The sequence below is a fragment of the Neopelma chrysocephalum genome, unplaced genomic scaffold, assembly GCF_003984885.1.
Source record: "Neopelma chrysocephalum unplaced genomic scaffold, ASM398488v2 Primary Assembly neopelma1_97034, whole genome shotgun sequence".
NCBI lineage: Eukaryota > Metazoa > Chordata > Aves > Passeriformes > Pipridae > Neopelma > Neopelma chrysocephalum.
The window spans coordinates 3,187,611-3,209,615 of NW_020925676.1; the positions used below are offsets into that span (position 1 = coordinate 3,187,611).

Genomic DNA, 22,005 nt, shown 5'->3' on the forward strand with positions numbered 1-22,005 from the left:
ACAATAAGAAAAAGAAAGAAACCCCCTCAGTTCTTTTTGTTATATGTTTTTGGGTGGGTTTTTTTGGGTAGTTGGGGGCTTTTTTACACAGACATATGAGTAACCTAACAAAATGGATCTCAGTCTATGATCAAGGCACATCACGTATTTCCAACAAAACAGGACACGATGGATTCTTAGGTGAAGGACAAGTTACTGAATGTACCAGAGGCTAAGATATGAAGACTGTGAGTTTTGACCTTGAAAATACTTGATAAATAAGCATTCCATACTCATTTTTTCCATGTCATTAATGATATAACAGAACTTAAGCCATTATGTTTCCCAACACCATTGCCCTTGACTTTATCTTTTACAGAAATGGAGGGAGGGTGTGAGGATAGTTTGTCTGTTCTCTGAAGGTGAATATTTCTTCCTTTCTTATGATTTAATTCATTATTTTTCCTTAATCTCATTCCTCTCCCTTCCCTGATCCCAAAAATAAAGTTAAATTTTATCTACCATTTTAGTAATGAAGAAAAATGTTAAAGGATCCAAGCAATTTCTGGAATTTTGCCAGGAAATAATTCTCTGCCTGCCCAAAATCTTTCTGTGAGGCTTTCACCTAGCACATTATGTACTGTTTCAGCTTTTGGTTTTAGTTGAGAACTTGACAGTCTTCACTGTAGCTTTCCTAAAAAACTTATATTACTTTACACTGACATTTGATTCCAGCCACGAGATAGTTCAAAAAATGTGATGCCTGTTCCAGTACATCTTTTGGTTTGTGAGATCTTTGTTGTGACCCCTCAGATTATATCTTATCCTACACAGGTACCTGGATTTTATCTTTCTGTCCATTATATTACTAAACACTTAAGGTCTGTTCATCCTTCTCTTACATCTCCAGTAGTTAGCATGTATTATACATGGGAACAAGCCTTTTTAAAGCTGATATAAAATGCTGTCATTTTGGTTTTAATAGTATTTTTCTGTTCATCATAGGCTTCAATTGGTATGGATTTCAGAAATGTCATTCGGAATTTGGAATAATATGGTAATTGGTCAATTACATTAGTTTTACTAAATAAAACCCTGGGCTCTCCAATACAGAAATGGGGTGAAATGACAAAAAACCCCTCAAAACCCATTTATAAGCAGCAAGCTTTCATTGTATTAATTTGTAGTTACATGAACTCATCATCTGTTTTACAGGGCAGACAGTTTAAATTCAGAGCTTGATAAAGAGAATATTTTAATTGAAGACATTCTCAGCTCTTTTTGTTATCTCTTGAGTTTAGTACCTGTGGTCCTCTTTTTAACACGGACACATGAAAAAGCTAATTAAATGGATTGCTGTCCACGATCCATGCATATAGCGTACTGCCAATAAGACACAAAAGGACTGACTCTTCGATTAAGGACAAATTACTGAACACACAAGAAACTAACCTGTGCAGAATCTCTGAGTTGTATGCTGCAAAACATTGCCTACTAATGAAATACATTATTAGTTCAGGGGGAAAAAAACAGCACTGTGCATAACATATGGGTTTGGCAAGCTGGTTTGAATGAACTAGTCTCTGCAAACTGAACCACAGCAAACTTTTTTTTCTTTATGAGATGGTTATAAGATACTGGGGTAAATTAACTCCAGTTTGTCTCTCACTGCAAATAGATGTGAGTAAAAAGGATTTTCCTTGTGCCCTCTCTGTTCAAGCAGAACTATGAACATTTTTTACGTAATGATCTGCCTCCAATCAGCAAAACTTTGCAAGCCTTAGTTAATTTGATTGTTTGAGAAGAAATGAGTTATTCAGTATACACAGAACATGCACTGTACACATATAAATGATAGCACACAACCTGACCATACCCATAAAAGGAGGAGCAAACATCTTCAGTATATTCATGAGCATAACACTCAGCTCCCAAGCACATCATTAGAAATATCATGCTATAGGCTCAGGGATTAACAAAAAAAAAATCTACTGGATGCAGAAAAACAACCACATGCTGATGAGTTGACAGAAGTTTGCAGTAACAGGAAACAAAATCCAAACTTGAGCGTTTTCACTGCTTAGGTTGTCCTGGGTCTGATTTTGGTGCATGCCAACAAGCTCACACCCTGCACTGGCAGTTTGGGTCCCAGCACATTTTGAGGAGTAGGAGTATCCAGGAGCATCCCAGTATGGATAAGATTGAGTGAGCACTGCCTCTTCATCTCACCCAGTAGGTTTAAATCTTTGGAGACCTCTAAGTCTTCATGCTAAAGCCAGTGCATATGTGCAGTTTCACATAGGCAAGGCTGCTTCTGCTCCTCTACAGCACAGTTCTTCCTGTCTTAAAACATTTTGAACTGACGAAGATCCACTTCTGAGGATCACTGAGCATTATCCTGGGTCCAGAGCTAATGTAGCACCAAGTACGCATTGTCCAGATAAGTGAAACTGTTCCTTAGGGTCAGAAAAATGGGCTCAATTTTACTCAGCAGTGCAGGGGAAGCCAGTTTCTATCTGACTTGGGAGTTCTCAGTTGCAAAGCTGGACTTCCCTACAGAACCACAACTACAGGATTGATCCTCAGGAGCTCCAGCACTGGTCCCTGTCTTAAGTGCAAATCACTTGGATGTGTCAGTGTGGTCCAACAGACTGTTCTTGTACTGAGACACTGCCCCTCACTGAAGAGAGTGAGTATTTGGGATAAGAGAGGTGTGTTTGTGATAACCTGGCTTGGACTGAGCCTGCAATTAAAAGTGTTTCTCAGAGTGAGACCATCTGTGCTTCAGCTATCACTTTCAGAAGCCCACAGATGTGCTGACACAACCACTTATCATCATTGTAATTTATTAGCCTCTGAATTCCCTGCTAAGGTGCTTGAAAGGGGAACATTAAGCCCTGAAAAAAGCAGAAAACACAGACTCTTTTCTCTACTAAGTATATTGGGACTGCAGTTCTGTCTTTGGGATTTTTCTGATACAGTAATATACATAAAATTCAGTCATTAGATGTTACTTTTGCTCAACTTTTGGTTAATTCTCAGCACACCATGAGAACATCCCTGTAGGCACAGGGGAGGAACAGTAATCAATGTTTCCATTGTACTGGGACCCAGGGAAGGGAACGCTTGTTTGGGGATGTTTCGATTTAATACTTTCTTAATTATGTTTTGAAAGGTTTATTTGCCCTTTGTAGACTGCAGTTGAAAAAAAATGCACAGAAGTCACATTTCAGTATATAGCCTTTGATATTACAGTGCCTTAATGCTTTTACATATTTTTTGTTTTGTCTTTCTTTAAAATAAATAATTACTGCTTTTTAATGAGGAACTTCCACAAATTATTTATTCAAACATTCAATAGTTACTAATAATTCCTGATACAGTGTAATTTCATAACAAAGGCCTCTGACAACTTAAATGATAGTTTAGATTATTATAACTTTGTACTTATCATGGAACAGAGATTTATGAGAGAGTATCTATGTATTGCACTGTGCCTATCTATCCTTATTAAAGTTCTTGGGCAAACTCCTTCTTTACCTCACTCTGGAAATTAGTAAAGTTTTACTATTTCAGTCAAACTGTCAAGTAAAGCTCATGTGGAAAATTCAGTTGCTGTGTTTGAGGTTGACTTTAAGCTGTCAATAAAGATGACATGACCTGCACCAGTTTTTGTTCAAATTACAGAAACCACTAAACCTCACTTGAATAATGTTAATTGTGATCTGGTTTTAATAATGTGTTTGCATTTACATTGTGTCACCAGGAAAAACATTTTCTATGTGCATGAGAGCTTGATTATTTATTGGACATCATTAGCTCCTGTTTTATAAACCAGCCATGATCACCTCACTTCAGGGTTCACTTGGTAAGGAACAGGCCTGGAATCCTTAATTTCTGACTAATTGCCTTTGAATCAGACACTGACAGTCTTTCCACTGACTTCCAGTGGGCTTCGGACCAAGTCATTCATGGAATATTAAGCTTTACATGGTCTGATGTGTTTCTACTCCTGTCCATCAGCAGAGGCTGTAACAACCTATTTGGTTTTGTACCCCAACCAGATCAGTTTTACAGTTTTTTCCATTGCCTGATGAACCTGAGGGAGCAGGTTCATTTAACAACTGAAACACGGTTTGCATTTCATTAATGCAATATTTTCCAAGCCTCCATTTTCAGCAGTCTGCAAACCCATCCTTTTAGCCCTTGTAAATATTGTAAGCACAAGCGCCTGGAGCTGGGCTGACTTACACCCTGAAGGATCTGGCCATTTATCTCTTCAACGAAATTTGTAATGCTAATTAGGCATGGTCACATTGACATTTTATTTGACATTATAATAGCTTCATTAGGAGAGTTAGAAGCATATATGTGAATATTATTTTGTTAACTTTGTAAAAGTAAATAATACACAGAAAATATTATGCCCCTCTGACTCAAGAGGGAAAAGGCAGTGCTCATAAATGTATTTGTGGTAAGAAACACAAAAGAGAAAACAGGCTATATAATTATATCAGACAGAGTTCCACTGGAGCAAAAAACCATTCTGGCTTGCAATGTCACTGTGGGGACTTGCAGCTTTACAAACAGAGCTCAATGTCAGCTGTGAGCAAGTGGATGCCACAGACTCAAAACCTGGGATGCCTGCTTTTCCACGACTGAAATTACAAAATTTAGGCTTAAAACCCAGTTCCTTAAAGTCTACATGCACACTCTACTCCTTCTTCCTCTCATACCATGAAAAAGGTGCTAAAAATGTTATCTTGTTTTTTTTAATATCTGCCTCTTTTCCTTGTCTTGTGCACTTGTCTCCTCAATCACCCTTGTTCGGCCAAGACTATAATTTGGAACAATTAGGGACCCCACACTAAGACTATTTTTTTCAGATGGTTTAAAAGCTTCTCATAGAGAAAAGCCATCTTAGACTAGCCAGAGCTACCCTGACTCCTGCAGCAAAAGAAGCCTGGCATCCATCCAGGCAATTCTTATATGCAAATCCTAAAAATGGACTGACTGTTCATTTTAAAAATCACAAAGCCACAAGAGTTGGATTAATTTAAGTCTTGACTTAGTTCGACTTGAAATTTTTTTTCTCATTAGACCACACAGACATGACTTGAGGTTGCTTAGAATCTCTAATGCTACATAGAAATAGTCCAAACTAATCTGAATATGTACAGCTTTCTACAAGGTCAAAGAGGCAATGTAACACATGAATGTTCAGCTATTCTTGGAAAGTAAGACCCATTATTTATCTTCAGAGCCACTTATAAATTATCCTAAGTAATACTACCTCAAAAACTTCAAGGTGTTCTTTGCTCTAGCAGAGGAAAAAAACCCCAACATTTAAAGTTTGATAAAGAACATTTCATACAGATACAAGCACAAGAATAGTTTTCCCTTCCTTAAAATTTGCCTTTATAATTAAAAAAAGGCAGATGGTTGCTAATACAAATAGATCAGGGGGAGCTGCACTAGTTCTCCATGGCATGTTTTCCTCCATTTCCACCATTTCCACCATTAAAAAGGCAATGGAAAACTCCAAGAATGACCTCTGTTTCATGGAACAATTTGAATAGGAGAAAGTGGTGGCCAGGTCCATGTCTGTGACACTCCCAAGTGCTACGGGGTTGTAATCAGAGCCTGAAAACCCCTTGCAAACATTTGGGCAAAAGATACCAGGAGATGCTGAGTGCAGTTGTGAGTCAGAATGGACAGTTTGTTACTGCATGGTATTGTTTTCTAGAAGCTTAATACTGCCATGAAATCAGGTTGTCAGAAGTGAGGGAACACTTGCCAGCAGGAGCAAGGAGATCCTATACCTACCCCAGGCCTTCTTTCTACTGCCACCTCCCAGTAACACTTTTCCTTGGGACTGGTCTCAACAAGGCTTCTGTGTATGACCAAGATTTCTCATTTGGGGTTTCTGCTGCAGTTGCCTCATGACAAGTCTTCCCACACTTGCAAAGAATGCAAAATACAATGGCTGTTCCACCAAGTGTATCTTCTGGGGTTTCTTCTGAATGCCATTATAAGCCTGGATGGTTGGAAAATAGTGTTTAGCAGAATTTAACTCTTCCCCTAAGGAGAAACAGCATTCAACTAAATCAAAGATCTTCAGCAGCCTCTCTAGGGGCATCTGAGTGCTTTTTTGTTGAGAAGCACCTCACAAACATTGGTGCTTTGCACATTCTGGCCATCAGTACAAAGAGAGCTGTTTTAAATAAGCTCCCAAGCATGCAATCTGAGTTTTCCCACAGGGGAATGCATAGGGGAATGGCTTCTTTCCCCCCAGTTTTGGTTCAAGCAACTTTTCACAGCAGCAGACCCAAAACAGCAGCAGAACCTTGGTGCAGACAGTACATGCAGTCTCGGCTTGCTGAGATTTCTCTCCTTGCTCTTACATATGTAGGAAGACACTGTTGTAAAGAAATTCTGATAACGCACCAGTGAGTGCTGGTTTAACTTGAAGATTATTTAAGCAGCTAACAGAGCACTCTCTCTGTGTGTGTGTGTGTGTGTGTGTCTGCTAATGAAGGAACTCTCATAGAGTAATAGAGTAATAAGAGAGTTGTTAATAATAGAGTAATTATTAACAACCTCAGATCAAGGATATAAGTGTGACCAGTAATAAAATGCAAGTTGGCTTATCAAGAAATAGTAGTTCGAAGGCTGATGAAAACAAAACCAAAACTGGGTTGTATCAAGGATCCCCATGAGTGCTTTCACAAGGTAAGAGCAGAAACCTTAACACTGCCAGCACAGAACGGCACCAGGGGTGCCAGGGCTAAAAATCACAACTCACCAATAGTCAGCTACTGGTTACTAGGAGACTACAACCTTGGGAGCTGAGTAAAACTGGATTTACACATGGCAAGGAACAAGTATCCAGCATGTAAAATGTACCACACACCACAAATGTGGCCATAAGGTAGAACTGCCAACAAGTGAGGAATGGACAAGTAAATACAGTAGGCATGCAGACAACATTAACAAACACATAAAAGTGACCAGAAGTGGGAGAAACTCCCGCCATCAACATAATGATCCTGCCTTTAGAAACCTTGGAACACTTGCTGCTACCAACCCTCAGCCCCTGAAAACACACACCCACACACACCCACACATACACACACACACATACACAAACAAACACACTCTGTCACTGAGAACGAGCTGTAGTACTTGCATAATTTGCCTGTATGAGTTAGCATCACTGGGACCAGTAATACCACTTTGGTAAAACTGCTGGGACTTCAAATTAGCCTAACAATGAATTCTTGGCTTTATGTATAGAAAGGGTTTCTAAAACTCACATAAACTGCATGCAATATTTGCTCCAATGCCTTGTTCTTGAGGACTACAGTTAACACAGCACAAAAGTTGACAGAGAATTTGGCAACCAAGGCTGTAATTATGATGCACATTGCCAAGCACCACACCAGGCTCCCTGGCCCATCACCCCTGCCAGGCTCCTCAGGATAAAGGGCTCTTGAAACATGTGCTGGTTTAGAAGTTAACCAGCAGGGGAAATGAACTCAACTCAAAAGAGAGATTATAAGTCAGAATAACAATTTATTAAAATAATACAATAAGTACAATTATACAGACAGACAATTGGTTTTAACCCTCAAAACCCAAATGTATAACCCAGCACCCTGGGGTATGAACAAAAGTGGTGTTCCTTGGCCCCCTCCCGAGTCCAAAGTAAAGGGAGAGGGGAAAAACCTGCTGGTGGGAGAGCTGTTGCAGTCTGGTCAAAAGTGGTGATTGCAGTCCAGTTGAGGGTGGTGGTCTCAGTCTGGTTGAGAGCGGTGGTCTGCAGTCTTCCTCTGGATCCCATGAGTGGTGGAAATGTTCCGAAACTCCCAGTTTATATATTCTCCAGTTCAGGTGGGAGTTCTCAGTCCCTCCCTCAGAGTGGGGAATTCCATAAAAGGGCATGAGAATGCTCAGTCCCTCCCTCAGAGGGGGGAACTCCATAAAAGGGTATCAGAGCAGGGAATTCCATAAAAGGGTATGAGGACAGGAACACAGGCCTCTACTGACAACAGTTTCTGGGAAATGGCATGGAAGGCTATAGAATACACAGTTTTGGGTTACACCCATCCAGTGATGAATTGGTCCCAGCCGTTCTAACCAGGACAAAACAGCATTCCCATCTTCACCTTGTTACAGCAACTTCCACCTTTCCATCAGCAAGATGGACATGCTGCAGCATATTGCTGGAAAATAGTACTTTTCCAGAGGCATGACAGGCTGTGAGTACACTTTCTGTATGACTTAACTTTATAGGCATGAGCAAAACAGTGGCCAAACAAGAAAAAATTAATTCTGGAAGGAAATGTAGAATAAAAGCGGAGGGGGTATGGAGAAGACTAATCCATGTTATGTTGATAAAAGGAGTTTGATCCCATTTTACAAAAGCAGATATTGCTCTTTCTGAGGCATACCTGGTGTATGACACAGGATTTAATCCTATTAGATTTCATTCACCACTAAAATCTGCAGCAATAAAATCTGATGGAGCATTGTTTTCACTCACCAGTTCAATTCCAGCATGGCTGGAAAGTGTTTTTAACCCTTCCTGAGCATTTGCATTCCTCATACCCTCAACACCCGCCCCCTGAGAAAAAGTTACGTTTTTGTCTCTAATGGTCCCTGCCTGACAGAGGAATACTCAAAGGCTGTGCTGGACATAATGGTGTATGGAGCATCACTGAAATGATATGGCTGAAAAGTATATGGCAATATACAGCAGGGGAAATTAATGCTGACCTATGTCCCATTCCTCAGAAAGCCAGCATCAGCTCATCATCGCATCCTCTGCTGCTGGGCCTTGCTCCAGGCGTGTTTCACAGGATTAATTTTAGCTACAAGTGCATTTTGTTCTATATTGATTTTTTGTATGAAAGAAAGCTGAGAATTAAGCTTGCAAAGCCTGATCTCTTAACTCTATTAAATGAGGCCAGGGTAGATTAAGTTAGTAGCTCATCTTTCTGAGGCTAAGCATTAAAAACATGGCTCTGAGGTGAATTCTTGTGTGTACGTGGCTTGGCTTACAATCAGGAACAGAATTCAAACGGCTCCACTTAAGGCTTCTTATTCAATACATCAAGGATGTAATTAGAAAGATGGAAAATTAGAAAGAAGAGTTAAAATTGGCTCCCAGGGCAAGGGATCAGAAGGAAAATAAAAAAATCAAACATTCCTTTGAAAAACAAATACACTCTGCATGTAATGGGGCAGTGAGCTGACAGAGGGAATGGGACAATGGGATATGGTGTCCTGAGTGGATGTGAAATGCCTCTTGCTTCCCAGCTGAAGCCTACAGTGCTGCCCTAGCATCTGGTCTCTCTTGAACAGGCATCCTCACCTCTCTTTCACTAATCAGACAGTGGTGCTACTTTCCTCAGAAGGAGGTAAAACAAAAAAATAGCTGTTATATTAGTTAGGTCCTTGGCTGCAGATTTTCTGCCTTCTAACAGAAGACAAGAGTCTGACTTTTGAAAATGCAGCAAAGACTTGTGGCTTCTATTCACTGCAAATGTTTTAATCACTGTTCCCCACCTTTCCTTCCCAATACTGAATTAATACACTGTAATTAACAAACAAACAAAAATCTGAAAGACTAGCATACCATGGAGAGGTTCTGTGGCTGTGTTTGTAAGTTGCTTTTCTGAGTGCAAAAACACAAAATCAGGCACGATCCTGTAATCAGGAGGCGCCCACCCCCCGCCCCCAAAGGCAGAAGCATTTGAGTTCCCAATAAAGCATTTAGCAACGACCCAAAAAAATGTGTGACTGTGCAGAGCCCGTTACCAAGGCACACAAGCAACAAGAAGGAGGAGAAGGAGGAGGAGGAGGAGGAAGGGGCATTGGCTGGCTGTTGAATATAGAAACTGAGCAATCCAGTTTGAAATCCCTGCCTCATCCTATGCTCCTTTTTCGAACAAAACCTGCTCTGTAAAACAAGGATAAACCCCTCCGCAGTGCCCCAGGAGGTAAAGGTCGACACCACGGCAGGGACAGGCTTCTCACCCATCTTAAGGCTTACAGCAAGATAAATACTTCACAGCCTTTTACAGAGGCAGGGATCAGAGGGGAAAGAGGAAAAAAAAACAAACGGGTTTAGGTCACACATCTTGGAGAACACACCATGGCTTTGCCAGAAGCAGAATCTAAGGCTCAAATCTCCTGCTCCTTGCTGTGCTAGACATAGCTGATAGACACTCAGTAGATAAAAGAACATGGAAAGTAACAGCCATTTATTTTGTGTGTTATTGTTAAATAATTTGGGCCTTTGCACTATTACACTATTCACAGGGCACTAGTGCGTCCTTACAATATCCCACTGACATCTCTTCAAGACCCCATCTCTGTGAGCATGTGGATACAGGATGAGAGCAGATACTGTGATTTCCTCATTAGTTTTGAGCGGATAAGCAACTGTCTAACAATCCACTGCACTTCAAAAGAGTCCTGGGTACATTCACAAAACAAGACCTTGCTGTAGGAGGCACCTCACAGAGCACAAAATGGTTTACAGCCAGTATTGTGGGCACGTTTGGGAGAATGTGTCAAGAATCGATCTCATTGTTTGATTTAAAATGTGCAAGACATGAAGTGAGCACTTACAGCTCCTACTTGTGACTCAGTCTTCTGTGCTCACCTAAATGCCTGACAGAAAATACACAGAATCTTCATCTCTCTACTACACATAAATGCTTGCACCAATTACTGCTGTCAAGTTTGTTTAACTCTGCACTTATTATGGTCATTGAGGGCAACAATGAAGAGACTGCACAGAATTTGTAAATCACTAAAAAATATGAATCATGCATATTAATCCCTCTTTTTACCAAGTTTGGACTCAGTGGAGCACGCTTTAAGCAATGTGTCCATCCATAAATAGCTCAGCATACTGCTCTTAATAGGCAGTAGCTTTGGTGGTATGGAAGTTCAATATACATTTTAACCTTAAACTAAAAAGGAAGTGGGAAGTAGGTGGACAAACTGTTGAGATGGAATTATATACCAAATTCACTTCTTTGCAAATAAAATTCTTCATCTATTTATGCAAAAATTTATGTGTACTGATACCTTATGTTGTTTGAGAAGGAAAGAGGAAAAAAACTATTGGGGCAGGTTAACAGGAGTTGGCTTAATTTATGAGAAAGTAATGAAAGTAACAACAGCAATTTAATAGGCTGGGTGTTACTGATGGGAAGAATGCTTTTCAGCATGGAAATGATGGGAAAAGCCTTTACAAATCTAATTTTCAATACTGGCTCTACCTTCTCTGTTGTAATTCCTTTGAATTTCCACTGCCTCCATAACCTCCTATTATAAAGTAATATCTTATAATCCCCCCTTATAAAATATCCCCTCTTTAGAATTATGTAGGTGTGCTGGTTTAAAGGTAAACCAGCAGGAGAAATGAACCCAACTCAAAAGAGATCATAAGTCAGAATTACAATTTAATAAAAACAATACAATAAGTACAATCATACAGACAAACAATTGGTTTTAGCCCACAAAAACCCAGATGTATAATCTGGCACCCTGGGGTATGAACAGAATGGTGTTTGTTGGCCCCCGCGCTGAGCCCCAGGTGGTCCCCTGAGTCCAAAAGTAAAAGGCGAGGAAAAAAAAACCTGTTGGTGCAAGTGATGGTCGCAGTTCGGTCGAGAGTGGTGGTCTCAGTCTGGTTGACAGTGGTGGTCGTAGTCCGGTTGAGGTTCTGGTCCTCCTCTAGATCCCACGAATGATACCAGAAGTCCCAAGACCCCAAGATTATATACCTCAGGTTCAGGCAGGAATGCCCAGTACCTCCCTCAGGGCGGGGAGTTCCACAATGGGTGATTGTGAGTTGTGCATATGAGGACAGAAGCATCCTCCTATCTCACAGGCCTCTTAACAGCCAGCTTATAGCCTGTGGGGCCAGGAGTGCTCTGGGCAGCTGCTGCAAGTGGTCTATTGTTAACAGTTCCTGGGCAATAACATGGAGGGTGTAGAATACACAGTTTGTGTTACACCTACACAGTGATGAACTGGTCCCAGATGTTCTAACTAGGACAGTAGGGTTTACCAAACTCTGTGACAGCTGAAACACCAATAGACTCATTGCAGAGCACCAATAACCCAAGTATATTGGGTATTTAATTTATTTTTTAAGAGCTTTGAGCTTTGGGATCTGCTAGGTCTGCACATTTCTGTGAGTCAAAAGGCTCCCAAATGCTCTGAACCAAATGAATCAATAAACTCTTGTCTGTGTTTGAGCTTCCTATGGACATATAAGATGCTTTCTTCCTCACAGCTCAGCTCTCCTCACCCTCATCCACAGGATGATGTCTATGGATGCAATGCTCTCTGTAAGTCAACTCTTTGACCCTGAAGATGGCTAATGAACTATTGCAGATGACAAAAAGGCCCTCAGTTCCCAGTAGTGAACCCTATGAGCTTTTTGATGTACTGGGGCAGCCAGACCAATCTCTGGTCAGGTCTGTGGGTCATCTGGATGCAGCTGGGGCAAATGGTATCTTTATCTGTGTAGCTGCAAATCTGAAAGTATCAGATGTATTAATGGATCTGTCTGCATAGTCTGCTCTCCTCTGCACTTGCTAACTTATAAGTCACTTATAAACCCTAAAAGCACAGCAGTGGTAACTCCTCTTGAACAGCACCTCAGTCACTGGAGCCACCATCCCTCCGTCAGCCTTTGCCTGTCCAGGTTTACAAGACTAATATCACAGTCAAGTCTAGCACTACCAGTTCTAGGGACTAGAAAGAAGTAATGACATTCATGAATTTAACACACAAGACAGAAGTTATGAACTTAATGATCTAGGAGCCAGTCCTGAGTTATGCAAAATACACTGAGTGAGGTATTCACAAAATTGCTTCAGCATAATTGTCGGCACGTAGATTGTTTGCAAACAGCTTGCACAAACTACTTAGTGTTAATCATCTGTTCCGTGACATAGTTAGTCATGCACTATTTCTGCTCCTTGAGTGGGTGATTGTATCCTCCTAAAGGAGAGGGTAAGAACCAGTGAAAATGAAGCGCACCCTGGGAGTTTAACATGGATGGATAAGCACTTTCAACAAAGTACAGGCACGTCATGTCTCACTAATCTCAGCAGGATGTTTGCATCAATCCATCTCCATGCAAATAATCTGCAATGACTCTGCAGAGTCTGGTGAACCAATGCTGGGGACGAGGAACCCACATCAACTTTTTCGGCACCGTGATTCTTTTTAATGCTCTGAACAAGGGGAAGTGCTGCAGAGGAGTATCTAATTCCCCCAGACAACCTGGAAGGAAGGGAAGACAGATCACCACTCCTGCGAGTTTGGCAAGAACATATGATCAAAACTGCTGTCTCTTCAGGAAACGGTACTGCTTCAGGGAGAGAGAACCTCTGATAAAAATAATCATAAAAAATGTGTATTCCCTGAAGACATAGGAATGTTGGGTTTTTTTTCTTTCCATGTTTCAGTTTTGTTTATATGATACTAGCACTTGAATGCAGGTCTTGGTCAGTTCTCCAAAAGATATAGAAATCTAGAATCCTAGAATGATTTGGGTTGGAAGGAACTCTAAGCTGCCCTTCCATGGGCAGGGATTCCTTCTACTAGACCAGGTTGCTCAAAGCCCCATCCAGCCTGGCCTTAGAGACTTCCAAGGATGGAGAATATATTACAGTTATTGTAGTAATGTGTAGAATTATACTTCTACACAATTCAGTGACCTGGGATAAAACTAAAGAAGCTTAAAAACCATAAGCTCTGAATTGTGTTGCATAATTTGTTTTGATGCACTACGAGTACTCTCTGTGGTACCTGGTAAATTGGAGTGAATGAATCATCCAGCACTGAGAATAAAAGCAACAGAGGAAGACTCACAGAAACTCATAGATCTTCTGTTAAAGGTTTGCTTGTCTTTTCTGGAAGGTAAGCAACATTTGGAGAGTGCTCTTGAGATGACTGAAGGTTTTATACACACTTGAGCATACTAACTGACATACATGTGGACTGTAAAACCAGGGATGGGTGGCCAGGCAAAGAATGTGAAGATTCTTAAAAAAAGTATGGATGCTGCAGCACCACACAATAGTTTCAGTGGCAACCTCATCGTCGTCACGTCGGGCAATCATCATTTACAGATAGACAATGGGTCATGGATAATTTTGACAACCCTTGGCAACCTTTAACCTTCCACACAAAACTTCTGACAAGGCAGAGAAATACATCTGGACTTCTCCATGCCAGGACTTGTAGACCAGTAACTATTCCAATCCTCAGCCCAGTGTTTTTTCCCGTATGGTTTTAACTGTACTAAATACGACTGAATTTCCCATTTAAGTCCCTTGTTCAATGGTCAGACTGCAGAGTCATTCTCCCCTTCTTACTGAAGAATAAATTACAGTAATAAATTATTTTGTTGTTTATTATTCTCCAATAAGATTGTAATAATTTTGTATAACTCTCGAAAGACATGCATTTGCTCTCATAGTGCTGGCATAATATGGATCCACAAAAAGATGAATTATCTGAATTATTCTTGATAACAGTTAGTGAAAGGCTTTCTATAGATTTTTAAGTGAAGGGGAAAATTTGGTGAGAATAAGGCAAATTCAGGTAAAATTAAAGGTTAGAGTTGATAGAAGGTTTAAGTTTGCTTATGAAAATAGTTTTAGTATTGTAGCAACAAGCCACAAATCCTGTTGGACTAGCTCCTCATTCAAAGCAAAACTATACCACATGTAAATGAAGTCTGAATATATGGGTTTGGGTTTTTTTAATGATGGCAATTTTATCAGAAGCAACATGCAGACACTCACATGACTGAAATTATTTGCTTTCGCATTCTTGTTCTCCTCAACATTTCATGAACATTCCAGTAATCAAATTACACTAGGACAAATGCTTATAGAAAATGAACAGCAAAACCAAACACTTGCAGTATTTGCAAGTTCCAGATTCCACGTCCATCTACAATTCCTGTGTTGATTGGACTGAAAAAAACAAAAAAATCATGTGGCTTAGCCAAAAAATCAAAACTGTATCTTGAGCTGGTCTGTATTCAGTGAAGTAAAAGGAAGCACTTCCAGAGATGTTTTGGAAGGCTCTGGGATGCTGTCATTTGTAATGCTTATGTTGTTCATGCTTGTTCAAGAAGTTTCAGGTGGTTTCCAGGTGGAAAAAAAAGTCTGTGATTATCAGATGTATTATTCACTGTGAATTCTCACTTCATTTCCCTCCTAAAGTACACTTCTGAGGAGGAATACAAGGGCAGTATGATCTGGGCAACAAGCCCCCATTTTCTATCAAACAAAGCATCTTTCTGCTGCTAATCATGTGGTTTGCTGCATCCCACTGCAGGTCTAAATTTGCCACTTATTCTTCCCCTGTAAACCTGCAAGGGTTGTGAACAGCCATGGAGGACATTGTGGCACAGCCAACTTCCACATAACTACATGTTACATATTTATATGCACTGTCAAAATGGTGGGAAGATACAAAACTGAGTTTCACTGGAATCTAGCAGGCTGAGCTATTTATAAATAAGTGTCTTATTTTTGGTGCTCTTCAGAGAATGTAATGAACAGTGAGTGATGAGCAATTTATGTTGCTGATCATTTGTATCACAATAGTGCCTTGCAGTCTTTTTCTGCAGTTTAGACTCTGTAAGTTCAGAATTTGTGTTATACTACAGTGGAAGACAAGACTTCAGAACAAACACCAATAGGCAAGATCAAGGAAAGGATGAAATGGGAATGCCACACTGAAATTGGAAGAGCAAGTAGGTAGTGTATCTGAAAAAAATTTGAGGATTCCTGGGGATTCTGGGCATCAATATTCAAAACAGACCAATCACCCATCTCTCTTTCTTAAAAGAAAATCTCAGTGTGAAGGAATCCTTTCCCATAAGTGTTCCACACTGAGGGATTTTCCATTTATACAATGAAAGATAACGTTAAACAAAATATGACATAATGAACATGAAAGAAAAGTAGTTAGAAGGTTACATACTCTGAAGAAATCTTAGGGTAGAACTGAAATTAAAAAACAGGTTTTAATTAGCAAGCTTGTAATCACCCTGTACTAAGTAAATAATTCATATGTATAAAAAGATGATCATAGGGCTGACTGAATAATCATCATTTTGGCTTCCTTGTGTTGCCTGTTGATGCAAGATTCCTAATCAGAGGCCATGGGAGTATTGTTAGCCATATCAGCCTATCCAGCCTATTTCTATACTGGTATATTTTGATAGTAACTTTTAAAGAGATGATTAATAGGGTTTTTTTCTCCCTGAATCTCTAAGGAACAAACACTGATGCCATGTTTTGCCATTTCCCTGCCATTAGCTCTGCAGCAGACAATTCTATGCATCATAAAATCATAGAATGGTTTGGGTTGGAAGGCACCTCAAAGACCATCTCATTCCAACCTTCCTGCCACAGGTAGAGACACCTTCCACCACGCTAGGTTGCTCAGAGCTCCTTCCGACCTGGCCTTCAACACTTCCAAGGATGGAAGATGCAGTGACACCTGAACTTTTCAGGTCTCAATGCTTAAACGAAAAAGAGCAATGCTTTCTGCTTAAAATATTCATCTATGTTTGCCTCAAGGCTGTTATTGGGTATGTATTTGTCCCCTCAGAGCTCTATAGTTTATCACCTATCCCGTATAATTTAAACAGAGGAAACTGAGGCACATAGCCCCTTCACCTTGTTGCCCTTCCAATGTACGGATAAAATCAGCTTCATGGTATTTGCATAGTAAGAAACTGTAAATCACAGCTAAAACATGTTCACTCCACTCTCCAAAGAGGGCAGGCATCAGCTCCAAGTAAAGGTTAGATCTGTTTTACCCATTTTTCATGCTCAAGTACAGAAAATTCTTAAAAACAACTGCTGTCCTACAGAAAGCTGTTATATATATGAGTGAGCCTTACAGGCTGAGAAAATGATAAATAATTTCGCTTTCACCTAAAATAGCACTGGAAAATTAACAAACTGTGAACTCAATAATACCGACTTTTCATCTGATTTGCAAAAAAAGAAAAAAGATCTTTTTAAGCCAGTTTGAGTGAGTACGCTATCAAGATGAGTATAACACAACTGCTTTATCAATAGCATCATCGAGAGACCCTAATGCATAAATCAGCTGCACTTTCTGGTTATTATTTGCTATGTCTAATAGTTCTTTCCTTGCTACAGATGCAAAACTTCATTTTTAAAATCTCAGTCGATGCTTGAAGATCTATCTTGTCTTTTAACTCTGTCTTAAGTTAGAAAGCCTTGCAAAATGTCTTATGAACAGTATGGACAATCATTTCCTTCACAGTCTTAAAAAAAGCTGGAAGTGGAATATCATGCCTTTAAGGAAATACTAAGAGTTTAAAATATGCCTGTGCAGCATATTCATAGATTTTTATAATGCCTTTCAAATACTTTCTACATTTTAAAACAGGCTTTGGAAACAGTTGAAAGCTGGTAACAAAAAAGTAATAAAAATACCATAAAAGGAAAAGGGAAAAATGATGCCTGCTTCTGAATCCCCTAACATTTGATTTTTCCTATACAATAATAAGAATCAAATGATCACAGTAATTTCCCTGTTTACTGTGCTTCCATGTCAGCTGAGAATGCACCTGTGCTCACCTTCACTCCTCCACCCCTCCATCTGTACCCTGATGCCACACAGGCTCCAGTGAGTGAAACATTTTGGATAGAAGTTAATTAGCTAGCACACTGCACACCAGACCTTCTCAAACTGGTGCCAACTTCCTGTCGGTTTCTGAGGGCTCTTCCAGCTCACCCTTCCTGGAGCAGGGCATATCCAAGAGGTTCAGCACCATATCCCAGCCCTCTGACAGATAGCAGGGACAGAGATGGTTGCCTGGTGTGGGGGTGGCACACACTCATACTTGTACCAACAGGGTGTTTTGTGTTCCAGGGATGCAAGATGCTCGTCAAGGGCTGTATGGAACTACAGAGAGCTCAGGACTTAGTAGTGAACATCAAGCCTGCTTTGAAACCCTGTCTACAGCCAAATCTAAGTCCCAAGGCCAGCTGCACACAAATGTTTGGTTGCAATGCCCCACAAAAGTGGCACGTAACAATTGCTGTGGTATGCCTTCTCAGTTCTTCGTGGAACTGTCCATAATTGCCAGGAGCAATATTATTAGCTTGCTGTGACAGCTATGAAGCACTTGGGGCCAGATTGTGAACTTCTGAGTCACACTGACGAGGAGTCCCTTGCACAAACAGCTCTGCTCGAGTGTGACTCCCTTAATAAATGAATCATCTATCAGAGCTGCCTACTCAAGCTTAAATCTTTCTCCCAGTTCTGTTGCTACTTCCACCATCTGCACATCCTCTCCCCATGGTGGTGAGAACAAATTTGGCTGATTAACAGAGTTTTGGGGAAAATGAGGAGATCCTCAGGGCCAGACCAGAAGTAAAGAGCAGTTGCTGATGTCCAAAGCTCAAATCCCAAAGCCACTGTGCCTGAACCTGCCCCCATTCATTAGGAAATCCCTTCTGGGTACCTATTGGAATGACGCTGTGTATATCACAGTGACCTTGGTCTGACTCCTGGCACTCTGAAATCCTAACCAGAAGATGTCTGACCCTGGGTCCCGAAGCATCAGGAGGGGCTATGCCCAGAGATGCCCTGGTGCGTCTCTCTTCCCATAATCTCAGCACCAAGTTTGAAAAAAGGCTTCCACAAATCACACCCACCCACACCAAGGCCTCACACTCTTCCCAAGAAGTCCCTCCAGCAGCAATAAACTGCTACCTACCTTTGACTTAATCCCTGTTCCCTTTACTGCTTCCTAGATGTTGGCTTCAGCAGTTTCCTGAGAGGTCTGCAACAAAGACGGTGCACTTTTGAGGGGCAAAATTATTTTTTGGGCAAGTACTACTCACTGGAATTAACCATCCTTAGCCAGGGATGAAGACAGCCCTGTTAATTCAACCCTGATTTGGGCAAGTAGTTTCGCTCTGTGCTTGGTGATCCCAGCTCTATGTACAGTGCTTTCCTAAAAAATACAGTTCTCATGCTTTTATGCATCTGGAATCACAAACAGATTGTGGGCATCTCTTCTTTCTCTTCTCAATTCAGCTTATTTTTTCCTTCTGTCTCCCTGTGTCACCAACTTTTATGTTTCTAGTTTTCTTGCTTCCTCTTCTCGTTTTCTTCCTTCTCTTTTCTCTGGATTCTTTCAGCTGTTCAGAACAAACACTAAAATGCACAGGTATTTGTATTGCAGTGAAACTTGGTGTACTCTCTCTGGTTCAACCAAGCTGACAAGACAACCTTTCCCCTCTTTAAAAGCCCTTCAGTAGAATCTACAGAAACATGGATTTACAGTCTGATTCTTTCTTGGAAGGTAAATCTAGATTTTTAAAAGAAACTGCTTTTTTTTCCAGTTTTATGCTGGTTACAATAACGTGTAAATTCTAGTCAAGTTATGCCTGTTTTTCTTTCACATTTAAAAATTATGTGGGAATCCACAGAGGAAAACAATAGAACATGAGATAAATTGTAACTAGATCCAATATAGCCTAAAGTTCTAAAACTGTGTGTTTTCAATATTTCATGGGATTAAATAGTGAATAACTCATTAAATAAACCCTAAATGAGAAAGTTTGTAAGTAGTCTTTGAATTTAATCATGAGCAATGATTAACAATCTGCAATGAATAACATAACGCATTACAAGATCCTTTGTTGTTTTCTCGTTTCCAAAGCTCTGCTTCCATTTTTGTGGAAAGACAGGGTGCTTTCTCTGCCTTTCATGGACAAATTCTTGTGGGAAATTATATTGAATACCCCAACTTACTTTTGTTTGTTAATCACCTGTTCTGTACAACAACTGGTGTATTTGTATAGTGTCTGATAGAAAGTTGTCTTTAAATTTGCCTACTTTAGGCCAAATTTTAATTTTTACTTAGTGGATTAAGCTAAGTAGTCTTTGATGTTTCTTCTCATAATGCCTATTGTTCAGTAAAGTAATAATCAATGATGTCATATTTTAATTATTAATTATTGACAGGAGTTTGTGCAGTGTGTTAAGAAAGACCTTCTCCAGCATAGCAGTGAGGAACACATTGCTTTGTGAGCACCCAGAACAGGAAAAAAGAAAAAAACCACAGAAGAAAATACCATGTATGGTATTAAACTTGATGTTAACTCAGCTTTTTCTGCATCAGAGAATCAGCATGGGATGGGGAATAAGAAAATCTTGCTACTGGCCAGCGCTGAAAGAGTGGAGTTCTGGCCATTTCTGTCTCAACAGGACTTCAAAATTAAGGATCCAGAGGAGAGAACTGAAGTAAAAATATTCTCACCACTTACTGCATTCTGAAAATAGATCTTTTGCAGCTGTGATTAACTGAATTCTCCTTAAACATTGTAACTTCAATAAAGAGGCTAGTTCTTTTTTTATCTTTCATTGTCCTATGCTTCTGAGCATGCAAAGCCTGTTGACAGTAGAACTATCCTTAAAGAAGTCCTCCTTGGTATGTAGGCTGCCATGCTCTGGTCTGCAGGACTGGGTATCTTTAGTGGTGTTTTAAGCAGCATTTATGATGACTCTGACAGTTTATGGGATAAGGGTGACCTGTGGTATTATCGAGAGTACAACACGCAGAAGGAACAGACTCTGAGCATTAAACAAAGAGAAAATATACAAAATATGTAAGGTACCAATACAACTCACAAATGGTATGCCAAATCACTTCCACAAGACTTGAGGGCTTTCTGACAACAGATAAGAATATAAACGAGGAGTCGTTTCCCTTCAACACACATCGTTTATGAACTTAAGGGCAACAGAGAGTTTGGCTTCAGCTGACAACACAAACGAACCCTGAAAACCACAATATTCTCACAGTTGACAACAGTCAACACAACACAAGAGCATAAGTAAAACTATTTTCAAAGTAACAACTCGAGGACAATGTACGGTGTTGGGGAAAAGCCTGTGAGATGCAGGAGGCTCAATCAGTTAGTAAATGTTGTGCAAATGCTTTTTCAAAGAGGACTTAACGATGAGGAGACCTCTGGTGTGATGCTAGGATCACAAGGCTGCCAGTAAAATGCAGTTATGCCTTTGAAATCTGTGTTCAAAAGAATTAACGGCTCTACAGGATACCTGCCTATAGAGTAAAACTGTTAGTTGCACCAAGCTTTTTTTACATGAGCTGGAAATGTAAAAGGGCTCTGACTTTATAGCAGATCAGTGGCCTAAATTGTCCAAGTTTCAAAAGCTCACCATGAGCAAAATTGCACTGAGACCTCTGGCTCAAAGAGAACCAATTGGACATTTGTTTGCACGTCCTCTCAATTTCTGCCCTTGTTTCCTCTCAAGGCACCTCTCATAAAGCCTCTTGAAGTGTACAAAAGGTATGTGCCTCACTGTTTACTCAGTGCGAGGTGGGAAGGGTTGGTAATCATAGGGAAAGACAGAACACATATTCCTAATCTACACAGCAACTAGTATAAGCTTCCAACTTCTGGATTAAAACAGATCAGCAATGATCATTTGGATTACTGAAGCCTGCAGCCAAGCATGTGTTGCATTTTTTTGCTGGAAAATGAAATTATTAAAATATTTTTCCCATCTAACTGCAATTCTGGCTTGAAGGAGGAAAGAAAGAAGTGTCTTTGGGCATTTAGTTGGACAGAAGCCTTTTTTCCACATCTCCATCCCCTTGCTGTAATTTCTGCCTGCCCTCACTGGTGCACTACATATCTGGTGCCTTGCAGGTTATTGTGACTTCTGAGGGCACTGTACTCACAGTGGTATTCTTGTCTATTTCCAAAAGGGAAAGATCTGTAATTCCCCACCATGGGTTGTTTGATATACATAAACTAGAAAGCTGTTAAAAACAAAACAAACAATTACTTCAAAATTTAAAAGTTTATGGTCTGTTTCTTTTTACAGCATCTGTTCTGAGTCTGAGCTTGCTACTTCCCCAGGAAAGTCATAGTTTAAGCTAAA

At 40.2% G+C, this 22,005-nt stretch overlaps 1 protein-coding gene across 5 annotated transcripts in view; it reads right to left on the reverse strand.

Moving 5' to 3' along the window:
* GRIN3A (glutamate ionotropic receptor NMDA type subunit 3A) overlaps window positions 1-22,005 on the reverse strand; it is a 68,826-nt gene that overhangs the window by 41,548 nt on the left and 5,273 nt on the right. The window lies entirely within an intron of this gene.